Here is a 12,533-nt window from a genome sequence, read left to right as displayed (position 1 = left end):
CATTTATTTAAATTAGTTGATAAGTATCAATATACTAGCAAGATAAAGCTTAACATTGAAGCAAGGACCTTTAGAGCTTCAGCGAGACCATGGCAAAACCTAGAGATGAGCCAGGTACTTCAAGATCTTCATTGTAAAGCTCTGCATACCGAGCAAGGATCCTGTAGAGCTTCAGCGAGACCATTGCAAAACCTAGAGATGTGCCAGATACTTCAAGATCTTCAGTGTAAAGCTCTCCACACTGAACTATTTTAGCTTCACGAGAGTGAAAAGATGATCTCCCTTTGAAGAATTTGAAGACATTCCATCGTGAACTAAATTTCACAAAGTTACAATACATTTAATATGAACCTTTCCAAAACCCAGAAACTAAACAGGGACCTTAAGCCTAATGCTCTGCCAACCAAGCCATTTGAGCCTCTGAGAAAACGTTTTGTTTTCAATTGAATTATGTTCTATATTTTTCTCAGGACATTTTGAACAATCTGGCAATTTTCAGGCAGCATGGAAATTCTAATAGACTAAGAAAAAACAAAACAAAACCGAAAGACTTTTTAAACTTTCATCAATCACATTGTTTTGGTTACCAAGCATATCCAATATTGGATTTCAAGTAGGGATGTTGAGATTTTCAGTGCATCAGTCCTTGCTGGTGGTTTTAAAGCCTACTGAAAACGTTTTGGGATGGATTTAGAAATGGGTACTTTTAATCATGTACTTTCCTGAATGAGGAGCATCCCTATCAATTTACGAAAGAAAAAGGAGACTTCCAAAATAGTTATCGGTTGTTTTATATCCAAAGAAGAACATGCCGAAACCCGGGATCGAACCAGGGACCTTTAGATCTTCAGTCTAACGCTCTCCCAACTGAGCTATTTCGGCCTGTGCTGCTAGTTGTGGAGGTCACTGTTTTGGGAATTTGAAGATGTTCCACATCATAGAAATGCAAAGACATTGTGAATACAATTACAAGAATAACAAAAATTTCCAAACCGGAAGTAAATTTTTTAAACGTGTTGTGTTGTATTTTTGTACATTTATATGGTGTGAAAAGATGCCGAAACCCGGGATCGAACCAGGGACCTTTAGATCTTCAGTCTAATGCTCTCCAAACTGAGCTATTTCGGCCTCCTCTTACAGTAAGCGGGGACACTTTTTTAAAAAATTGAAGACACAACAACAGCATAGAAATCCAACTGCATTACAAACCAGAGTCCTCTCCAGCACAAGAAAATTTCCAATTACTTCACAGGAAGCTACATTTATTTAAATTAGTTGATAAGTATCAATATACTAGCAAGATAAAGCTTAACATTGAAGCAAGGACCTTTAGAGCTTCAGCGAGACCATGGCAAAACCTAGAGATGAGCCAGGTACTTCAAGATCTTCAGTGTAAAGCTCTGCATACTGAGCAAGGACCTGTAGAGCTTCAGCGAGACCATTGCAAAACCTAGAGATGTGCCAGATACTTCAAGATCTTCAGTGTAAAGCTCTCCACACTGAACTATTTTAGCTTCACGAGAGTGAAAAGATGATCTCCCTTTGAAGAATTTGAAGACATTCCATCGTGAACTAAATTTACAAAGTTACAATACATTTAATATGAACCTTTCCAAAACCCAGAAACTAAACAGGGACCTTAAGCCTAATGCTCTGCCAACCAAGCCATTTGAGCCTCTGAGAAAACGTTTTGTTTTCAATTGAATTATGTTCTATATTTTTCTCAGGACATTTTGAACAATCTGGCAATTTTCAGGCAGCATGGAAATTCTAATAGACTAAGAAAAAACAAAACAAAACCGAAAGACTTTTTAAACTTTCATCAATCACATTGTTTTGGTTACCAAGCATATCCAAAATTGGATTTCAAGTAGGGATGTTGAGATTTTCAGTGCATCAGTCCTTGCTGATGGTTTTAAAGCCTACTGAAAACGTTTTGGGATGGATTTAGAAATGGGTACTTTTAATCATGTACTTTCCTGAATGAGGAGCATCCCTATCAATTAACGAAAGAAAAAGGAGACTTCCAAAATAGTTATCAGTTGTTTTATATCCAAAGAAGAACATGCCGAAACCCGGGATCGAACCAGGGACCTTTAGATCTTCAGTCTAACGCTCTCCCAACTGAGCTATTTCGGCCTGTGCTGCTAGTTGTGGAGGTCACTGTTTTGGGAATTTGAAGATGTTCCACATCATAGAAATGCAAAGACATTGTGAATACAATTACAAGAATAACAGAAATTTCCAAACCGGAAGTAAATTTTTTAAACGTGTTGTGTTGTATTTTTGTACATTTATATGGTGTGAAAAGATGCCGAAACCCGGGATCGAACCAGGGACCTTTAGATCTTCAGTCTAACGCTCTCCCAACTGAGCTATTTCGGCCTCCTCTAACAGTAAGCGTGGACACTTTTTAAAAAAAATGGAAAACACAACAACAGCATAGAAATCCAACTGCATTACAAACCAGAGTCCTCTCCAGCACAAGAAAATTTCCAATTACTTCACAGGAAGCTACATTTATTTAAATTAGTTGATAAGTATCAATATACTAGCAAGATAAAGCTTAACATTGAAGCAAGGACCTTTAGAGCTTCAGCGAGACCATGGCAAAACCTAGAGATGAGCCAGGTACTTCAAGATCTTCAGTGTAAAGCTCTGCATACTGAGCAAGGACCTGTAGAGCTTCAGCGAGACCATTGCAAAACCTAGAGATGTGCCAGATACTTCAAGATCTTCAGTGTAAAGCTCTCCACACTGAACTATTTTAGCTTCACGAGAGTGAAAAGATGATCTCCCTTTGAAGAATTTGAAGACATTCCATCGTGAACTAAATTTCACAAAGTTACAATACATTTAATATGAACCTTTCCAAAACCCAGAAACTAAACAGGGACCTTAAGCCTAACGCTCTGCCAACCAAGCCATTTGAGCCTCTGAGAAAATGTTTTGTTTTCAATTGAATTATGTTCTATATTTTTCTCAGGACATTTTGAACAATCTGGCAATTTTCAGGCAGCATGGAAATTCTAATAGACTAAGAAAAAACAAAACAAAACCGAAAGACTTTTTAAACTTTCATCAATCACATTGTTTTGGTTACCAAGCATATCCAATATTGGATTTCAAGTAGGGATGTTGAGATTTTCAGTGCATCAGTCCTTGCTGGTGGTTTTAAAGCCTACTGAAAACGTTTTGGGATGGATTTAGAAATGGGTACTTTTAATCATGTACTTTCCTGAATGAGGAGCATCCCTATCAATTTACGAAAGAAAAAGGAGATTTCCAAAATAGTTATCAGTTGTTTTATATCCAAAAAAGAACGTGCCGAAACCCAGGATTGAACCAGGGACCTTTAGATCTTCAGTCTAACGCTCTCCCAACTGAGCTATTTCGGCCTGTGCTGCTAGTTGTGGAGGTCACTGTTTTGGGAATTTGAAGATGTTCCACATCATAGAAATGCAAAGACATTGTGAATACAATTACAAGAATAACAAAAATTTCCAAACCGGAAGTAAATTTTTTAAACGTGTTGTGTTGTATTTTTGTACATTTATATGGTGTGAAAAGATGCCGAAACCCGGGATCGAACCAGGGACCTTTAGATCTTCAGTCTAAAGCTCTCCCAACTGAGCTATTTCGGCCTCCTCTAACAGTAAGCGTGGACACTTTTAAAAAAAAATGGAAAACACAACAACAGCATAGAAATCCAACTGCATTACAAACCAGAGTCCTCTTCAGCACAAGAAAATTTCCAATTACTTCACAGGAAGCTACATTTCTTTAAATTAGTTGATAAGTATCAATATACTAGCAAGATAAAGCTTAACATTGAAGCAAGGACCTTTAGAGCTTCAGCGAGACCATGGCAAAACCTAGAGATGAGCCAGGTACTTCAAGATCTTCAGTGTAAAGCTCTGCATACTGAGCAAGGACCTGTAGAGCTTCAGCGAGACCATTGCAAAACCTAGAGATGTGCCAGATACTTCAAGATCTTCAGTGTAAAGCTCTTTACACTGAACTATTTTAGCTTCACGAGAGTGAAAAGATGATCTCCCTTTGAAGAATTTGAAGACATTCCATCGTGAACTAAATTTCACAAAGTTACAATACATTTAATATGCACCTTTCCAAAACCCAGAAACTAAACAGGGACCTTAAGCCTAATGCTCTGCCAACCAAGCCATTTGAGCCTCTGAGAAAACGTTTTGTTTTCAATTGAATTATGTTCTATATTTTTCTCAGGACATTTTGAACAATCTGGCAATTTTCAGGCAGCATGGAAATTCTAATAGACTAAGAAAAAACAAAACAAAACCGAAAGACTTTTTAAACTTTCATCAATCACATTGTTTTGGTTACCAAGCATATCCAATATTGGATTTCAAGTAGGGATGTTGAGATTTTCAGTGCATCAGTCCTTGCTGGTGGTTTTAAAGCCTACTGAAAACGTTTTGGGATGGATTTAGAAATGGGTACTTTTAATCATGTACTTTCCTGAATGAGGAGCATCCCTATCAATTTACGAAAGAAAAAGGAGACTTCCAAAATAGTTATCGGTTGTTTTATATCCAAAGAAGAACATGCTGAAACCCGGGATCGAACGAGGGACCTTTAGATCTTCAGTCTAACGCTCTCCCAACTGAGCTATTTCGGCCTGTGCTGCTAGTTGTGGAGGTCACTGTTTTGGGAATTTGAAGATGTTCCACATCATAGAAATGCAAAGACATTGTGAATACAATTACAAGAATAACAAAAATTTCCAAACCGGAAGTAAATTTTTTAAACGTGTTGTGTTGTATTTTTGTACATTTATATGGTGTGAAAAGATGCCGAAACCCGGGATCGAACCAGGGACCTTTAGATCTTCAGTCTAACGCTCTCCCAACTGAGCTATTTCTGCCTCCTCTAACAGTAAGCGTGGACACTTTTTAAAAAAAATTGAAGACACAACAACAGCATAGAAATCCAACTGCATTACAAACCAGAGTCCTCTCCAGCACAAGAAAATTTCCAATTACTTCACAGGAAGCTACATTTATTTAAATTAGTTGATAAGTATCAATATACTAGCAAGATAAAGCTTAACATTGAAGCAAGGACCTTTAGAGCTTCAGCGAGACCATGGCAAAACCTAGAGATGAGCCAGGTACTTCAAGATCTTCAGTGTAAAACTCTGCATACCGAGCAAGGACCTGTAGAGCTTCAGCGAGACCATTGCAAAACCTAGAGATGTGCCAGATACTTCAAGATCTTCAGTGTAAAGCTCTCCACACAGAACTATTTTAGCTTCACGAGAGGGAAAAGATGATCTCCCTTTGAAGAATTTGAAGACATTCCATCGTGAACTAAATTTCACAAAGTTACAATACATTTAATATGAACCTTTCCAAAACCCAGAAACTAAACAGGGACCTTAAGCCTAATGCTCTGCCAACCAAGCCATTTGAGCCTCTGAGAAAACGTTTTGTTTTCAATTGAATTATGTTCTATATTTTTCTCAGGACATTTTGAACAATCTGGCAATTTTCAGGCAGCATGGAAATTCTAATAGACTAAGAAAAAACAAAACAAAACCAAAAGACTTTTTAAACTTTCATCAATCACATTGTTTTGGTTACCAAGCATATCCAATATTGGATTTCAAGTAGGGATGTTGAGATTTTCAGTGCATCAGTCCTTGCTGGTGGTTTTAAAGCCTACTGAAAACGTTTTGGGATGGATTTAGAAATGGGTACTTTTAATCATGTACTTTCCTGAATGAGGAGCATCCCTATCAATTTACGAAAGAAAAAGGAGACTTCCAAAATAGTTATCGGTTGTTTTATATCCAAAGAAGAACATGCCGAAACCCGGGATCGAACCAGGGACCTTTAGATCTTCAGTCTAACGCTCTCCCAACTGAGCTATTTCGGCCTGTGCTGCTAGTTGTGGAGGTCACTGTTTTGGGAATTTGAAGATGTTCCACATTATAGAAATGCAAAGACATTGTGAATACAATTACAATAATAACAAAAATTTCCAAACCGGAAGTAAATTTTTTAAACGTGTTGTGTTGTATTTTTGTACATTTATATGGTGTGAAATGATGCCGAAACCCGGGATCGAACCAGGGATCTTTAGATCTTCAGTCTAACGTTCTCCCAACTGAGCTATTTCGGCCTCCTCTTACAGTAAGCGGGGACACTTTTTTAAAAAATTGAAGACACAACAACAGCATAGAAATCCAACTGCATTACAAACCAGAGTCCTCTCCAGCACAAGAAAATTTCCAATTACTTCACAGGAAGCTACATTTATTTAAATTAGTTGATAAGTATCAATATACTAGCAAGATAAAGCTTAACATTGAAGCAAGGACCTTTAGAGCTTCAGCGAGACCATGGCAAAACCTAGAGATGAGCCAGGTACTTCAAGATCTTCAGTGTAAAGCTCTGCATACTGAGCAAGGACCTGTAGAGCTTCAGCGAGACCATTGCAAAACCTAGAGATGTGCCAGATACTTCAAGATCTTCAGTGTAAAGCTCTCCACACTGAACTATTTTAGCTTCACGAGAGTGAAAAGATGATCTCCCTTTGAAGAATTTGAAGACATTCCATCGTGAACTAAATTTCACAAAGTTACAATACATTTAATATGCACCTTTCCAAAACCCAGAAACTAAACAGGGACCTTAAGCCTAATGCTCTGCCAACCAAGCCATTTGAGCCTCTGAGAAAACGTTTTGTTTTCAATTGAATTATGTTCTATATTTTTCTCAGGACATTTTGAACAATCTGGCAATTTTCAGGCAGCATGGAAATTCTAATAGACTAAGAAAAAACAAAACAAAACCGAAAGACTTTTTAAACTTTCATCAATCACATTGTTTTGGTTACCAAGCATATCCAATATTGGATTTCAAGTAGGGATGTTGAGATTTTCAGTGCATCAGTCCTTGCTGGTGGTTTTAAAGCCTACTGAAAACGTTTTGGGATGGATTTAGAAATGGGTACTTTTAATCATGTACTTTCCTGAATGAGGAGCATCTCTATTAATTAACGAAAGAAAAAGGAGACTTCCAAAATAGTTATCGGTTGTTTTATATCCAAAGAAGAACATGCCGAAACCCGGGATTGAACCAGGGACCTTTAGATCTTCAGTCTAACGCTCTCCCAACTGAGCTATTTCGGCCTGTGCTGCTAGTCGTGGAGGTCACTGTTTTGGGAATTTGAAGATGTTCCACATCATAGAAATGCAAAGACATTGTGAATACAATTACAAGAATAACAAAAATTTCCAAACCGGAAGTAAATTTTTTAAACGTGTTGTGTTGTATTTTTGTACATTTATATGGTGTGAAAAGATGCCGAAACCCGGGATCGAACCAGGGACCTTTAGATCTTCAGTCTAACGCTCTCCCAACTGAGCTATTTCTGCCTCCTCTTACAGTAAGCGGGGACACTTTTTTAAAAAATTGAAGACACAACAACAGCATAGAAATCCAACTGCATTACAAACCAGAGTCCTCTCCAGCACAAGAAAATTTCCAATTACTTCACAGGAAGCTACATTTATTTAAATTAGTTGATAAGTATCAATATACTAGCAAGATAAAGCTTAACATTGAAGCAAGGACCTTTAGAGCTTCAGCGAGACCATGGCAAAACCTAGAGATGAGCCAGGTACTTCAAGATCTTCAGTGTAAAGCTCTGCATACTGAGCAAGGACCTGTAGAGCTTCAGCAAGACCATTGCAAAACCTAGAGATGTGCCAGATACTTCAAGATCTTCAGTGTAAAGCTCTTTACACTGAACTATTTTAGCTTCACGAGAGTGAAAAGATGATCTCCCTTTGAAGAATTTGAAGACATTCCATCGTGAACTAAATTTCACAAAGTTACAATACATTTAATATGCACCTTTCCAAAACCCAGAAACTAAACAGGGACCTTAAGCCTAATGCTCTGCCAACCAAGCCATTTGAGCCTCTGAGAAAACGTTTTGTTTTCAATTGAATTATGTTCTATATTTTTCTCAGGACATTTTGAACAATCTGGCAATTTTCAGGCAGCATGGAAATTCTAATAGACTAAGAAAAAACAAAACAAAACCGAAAGACTTTTTAAACTTTCATCAATCACATTGTTTTGGTTACCAAGCATATCCAACATTGGATTTCAAGTAGGGATGTTGAGATTTTCAGTGCATCAGTCCTTGCTGGTGGTTTTAAAGCCTACTGAAAACGTTTTGGGATGGATTTAGAAATGGGTACTTTTAATCATGTACTTTCCTGAATGAGGAGCATCCCTATCAATTTACGAAAGAAAAAGGAGACTTCCAAAATAGTTATCGGTTGTTTTATATCCAAAGAAGAACATGCTGAAACCCGGGATCGAACGAGGGACCTTTAGATCTTCAGTCTAACGCTCTCCCAACTGAGCTATTTCGGCCTGTGCTGCTAGTTGTGGAGGTCACTGTTTTGGGAATTTGAAGATGTTCCACATCATAGAAATGCAAAGACATTGTGAATACAATTACAAGAATAACAAAAATTTCCAAACCGGAAGTAAATTTTTTAAACGTGTTGTGTTGTATTTTTGTACATTTATATGGTGTGAAAAGATGCCGAAACCCGGGATCGAACCAGGGACCTTTAGATCTTCAGTCTAACGCTCTCCCAACTGAGCTATTTCTGCCTCCTCTTACAGTAAGCGGGGACACTTTTTTAAAAAATTGAAGACACAACAACAGCATAGAAATCCAACTGCATTACAAACCAGAGTCCTCTCCAGCACAAGAAAATTTCCAATTACTTCACAGGAAGCTACATTTATTTAAATTAGTTGATAAGTATCAATATACTAGCAAGATAAAGCTTAACATTGAAGCAAGGACCTTTAGAGCTTCAGCGAGACCATGGCAAAACCTAGAGATGAGCCAGGTACTTCAAGATCTTCAGTGTAAAGCTCTGCATACTGAGCAAGGACCTGTAGAGCTTCAGCGAGACCATTGCAAAACCTAGAGATGTGCCAGATACTTCAAGATCTTCAGTGTAAAGCTCTCCACACTGAACTATTTTAGCTTCACGAGAGTGAAAAGATGATCTCCCTTTGAAGAATTTGAAGACATTCCATCGTGAACTAAATTTACAAAGTTACAATACATTTAATATGAACCTTTCCAAAACCCAGAAACTAAACAGGGACCTTAAGCCTAATGCTCTGCCAACCAAGCCATTTGAGCCTCTGAGAAAACGTTTTGTTTTCAATTGAATTATGTTCTATATTTTTCTCAGGACATTTTGAACAATCTGGCAATTTTCAGGCAGCATGGAAATTCTAATAGACTAAGAAAAAACAAAACAAAACCGAAAGACTTTTTAAACTTTCATCAATCACATTGTTTTGGTTACCAAGCATATCCAAAATTGGATTTCAAGTAGGGATGTTGAGATTTTCAGTGCATCAGTCCTTGCTGATGGTTTTAAAGCCTACTGAAAACGTTTTGGGATGGATTTAGAAATGGGTACTTTTAATCATGTACTTTCCTGAATGAGGAGCATCCCTATCAATTAACGAAAGAAAAAGGAGACTTCCAAAATAGTTATCAGTTGTTTTATATCCAAAGAAGAACATGCCGAAACCCGGGATCGAACCAGGGACCTTTAGATCTTCAGTCTAACGCTCTCCCAACTGAGCTATTTCGGCCTGTGCTGCTAGTTGTGGAGGTCACTGTTTTGGGAATTTGAAGATGTTCCACATCATAGAAATGCAAAGACATTGTGAATACAATTACAAGAATAACAAAAATTTCCAAACCGGAAGTAAATTTTTTAAACGTGTTGTGTTGTATTTTTGTACATTTATATGGTGTGAAAAGATGCCGAGACCCGGGATCGAACCAGGGACCTTTAGATCTTCAGTCTAACGCTCTCCCAACTGAGCTATTTCGGCCTCCTCTAACAGTAAGCGTGGACACGTTTTAAAAAAAATGGAAAACACAACAACAGCATAGAAATCCAACTGCATTACAAACCAGAGTCCTCTCCAGCACAAGAAAATTTCCAATTACTTCACAGGAAGCTACATTTATTTAAATTAGTTGATAAGTATCAATATACCAGCAAGATAAAGCTTAACATTGAAGCAAGGACCTTTAGAGCTTCAGCGAGACCATGGCAAAACCTAGAGATGAGCCAGGTACTTCAAGATCTTCAGTGTAAAGCTCTGCATACTGAGCAAGGACCTGTAGAGCTTCAGCGAGACCATTGCAAAACCTAGAGATGTGCCAGATACTTCAAGATCTTCAGTGTAAAGCTCTTTACACTGAACTATTTTAGCTTCACGAGAGTGAAAAGATGATCTCCCTTTGAAGAATTTGAAGACATTCCATCGTGAACTAAATTTCACAAAGTTACAATACATTTAATATGAACCTTTCCAAAACCCAGAAACTAAACAGGGACCTTAAGCCTAATGCTCTGCCAACCAAGCCATTTGAGCCTCTGAGAAAACGTTTTGTTTTCAATTGAATTATGTTCTATATTTTTCTCAGGACATTTTGAACAATCTGGCAATTTTCAGGCAGCATGGAAATTCTAATAGACTAAGAAAAAACAAAACAAAACCGAAAGACTTTTTAAACTTTCATCAATCACATTGTTTTGGTTACCAAGCATATCCAATATTGGATTTCAAGTAGGGATGTTGAGATTTTCAGTGCATCAGTCCTTGCTGGTGGTTTTAAAGCCTACTGAAAACGTTTTGGGATGGATTTAGAAATGGGTACTTTTAATCATGTACTTTCCTGAATGAGGAGCATCCCTATCAATTTACGAAAGAAAAAGGAGATTTCCAAAATAGTTATCAGTTGTTTTATATCCAAAAAAGAACGTGCCGAAACCCGGGATTGAACCAGGGACCTTTAGATCTTCAGTCTAACGCTCTCGCAACTGAGCTATTTCGGCCTGTGCTGCTAGTTGTGGAGGTCACTGTTTTGGGAATTTGAAGATGTTCCACATCATAGAAATGCAAAGACATTGTGAATACAATTACAAGAATAACAAAAATTTCCAAACCGGAAGTAAATTTTTTAAACGTGTTGTGTTGTATTTTTGTACATTTATATAGTTTGAAAAGATGCCGAAACCCGGGATCGAACCAGGGACCTTTAGATCTTCAGTCTAACGCTCTCCCAACTGAGCTATTTCGGCCTCCTCTAACAGTAAGCGTGGACACTTTTTAAAAAAAATGGAAAACACAACAACAGCATAGAAATCCAACTGCATTACAAACCAGAGTCCTCTCCAGCACAAGAAAATTTCCAATTACTTCACAGGAAGCTACATTTATTTAAATTAGTTGATAAGTATCAATATACTAGCAAGATAAAGCTTAACATTGAAGCAAGGACCTTTAGAGCTTCAGCGAGACCATGGCAAAACCTAGAGATGAGCCAGGTACTTCAAGATCTTCAGTGTAAAGCTCTGCATACTGAGCAAGGACCTGTAGAGCTTCAGCAAGACCATTGCAAAACCTAGAGATGTGCCAAATACTTCAAGATCTTCAGTGTAAAGCTCTTTACACTGAACTATTTTAGCTTCACGAGAGTGAAAAGATGATCTCCCTTTGAAGAATTTGAAGACATTCCATCGTGAACTAAATTTCACAAAGTTACAATACATTTAATATGAACCTTTCCAAAACCCAGAAACTAAACAGGGACCTTAAGCCTAATGCTCTGCCAACCAAGCCATTTGAGCCTCTGAGAAAACGTTTTGTTTTCAATTGAATTATGTTCTATATTTTTCTCAGGACATTTTGAACAATCTGGCAATTTTCAGGCAGCATGGAAATTCTAATAGACTAAGAAAAAACAAAACAAAACCAAAAGACTTTTTAAACTTTCATCAATCACATTGTTTTGGTTACCAAGCATATCCAATATTGGATTTCAAGTAGGGATGTTGAGATTTTCAGTGCATCAGTCCTTGCTGGTGGTTTTAAAGCCTACTGAAAACGTTTTGGGATGGATTTAGAAATGGGTACTTTTAATCATGTACTTTCCTGAATGAGGAGCATCCCTATCAATTTACGAAAGAAAAAGGAGACTTCCAAAATAGTTATCAGTTGTTTTATATCCAAAGAAGAACATGCCGAAACCCGGGATCGAACCAGGGACCTTTAGATCTTCAGTCTAACGCTCTCCCAACTGAGCTATTTCGGCCTGTGCTGCTAGTTGTGGAGGTCACTGTTTTGGGAATTTGAAGATGTTCCACATCATAGAAATGCAAAGACATTGTGAATACAATTACAAGAATAACAAAAATTTCCAAACCGGAAGTAAATTTTTTAAACGTGTTGTGTTGTATTTTTGTACATTTATATGGTGTGAAAAGATGCCGAAACCCGGGATCGAACCAGGGACCTTTAGATCTTCAGTCTAACGCTCTCCCAACTGAGCTATTTCTGCCTCCTCTTACAGTAAGCGGGGACACTTTTTTAAAAAATTGAAGACACAACAACAGCATAGAAATCCAACTGCATTACAAA

At 37.6% G+C, this 12,533-nt stretch overlaps 7 non-coding genes across 7 annotated transcripts; all 7 read right to left on the bottom strand.

Moving 5' to 3' along the window:
• Positions 1 to 809: 809 nt before the first annotated feature.
• TRNAF-GAA (transfer RNA phenylalanine (anticodon GAA)) lies at positions 810 to 882 on the bottom strand. The gene has a single exon. It is a non-coding gene; the product is annotated as a tRNA-Phe (tRNA).
• Positions 883 to 2,066: 1,184 nt separating this feature from the next.
• On the bottom strand, positions 2,067 to 2,139 carry TRNAF-GAA (transfer RNA phenylalanine (anticodon GAA)). Its single transcript has one exon. It is a non-coding gene; the product is annotated as a tRNA-Phe (tRNA).
• Positions 2,140 to 2,312: 173 nt separating this feature from the next.
• Positions 2,313 to 2,385, bottom strand: TRNAF-GAA (transfer RNA phenylalanine (anticodon GAA)). The gene has a single exon. It is a non-coding gene; the product is annotated as a tRNA-Phe (tRNA).
• A 3,458-nt stretch (positions 2,386 to 5,843) lies between these two features.
• Positions 5,844 to 5,916, bottom strand: TRNAF-GAA (transfer RNA phenylalanine (anticodon GAA)). Its single transcript has one exon. It is a non-coding gene; the product is annotated as a tRNA-Phe (tRNA).
• A 3,700-nt stretch (positions 5,917 to 9,616) lies between these two features.
• Positions 9,617 to 9,689, bottom strand: TRNAF-GAA (transfer RNA phenylalanine (anticodon GAA)). Its single transcript has one exon. It is a non-coding gene; the product is annotated as a tRNA-Phe (tRNA).
• A 1,432-nt stretch (positions 9,690 to 11,121) lies between these two features.
• On the bottom strand, positions 11,122 to 11,194 carry TRNAF-GAA (transfer RNA phenylalanine (anticodon GAA)). Its single transcript has one exon. It is a non-coding gene; the product is annotated as a tRNA-Phe (tRNA).
• A 940-nt stretch (positions 11,195 to 12,134) lies between these two features.
• On the bottom strand, positions 12,135 to 12,207 carry TRNAF-GAA (transfer RNA phenylalanine (anticodon GAA)). The gene has a single exon. It is a non-coding gene; the product is annotated as a tRNA-Phe (tRNA).
• Positions 12,208 to 12,533: the final 326 nt, after the last annotated feature.

Source organism: Engystomops pustulosus, chromosome 1 (assembly GCF_040894005.1).
Source record: "Engystomops pustulosus chromosome 1, aEngPut4.maternal, whole genome shotgun sequence".
Classification (NCBI taxonomy): domain Eukaryota; kingdom Metazoa; phylum Chordata; class Amphibia; order Anura; family Leptodactylidae; genus Engystomops; species Engystomops pustulosus.
This window is presented reverse-complemented; position numbering and strand designations above follow the sequence as displayed.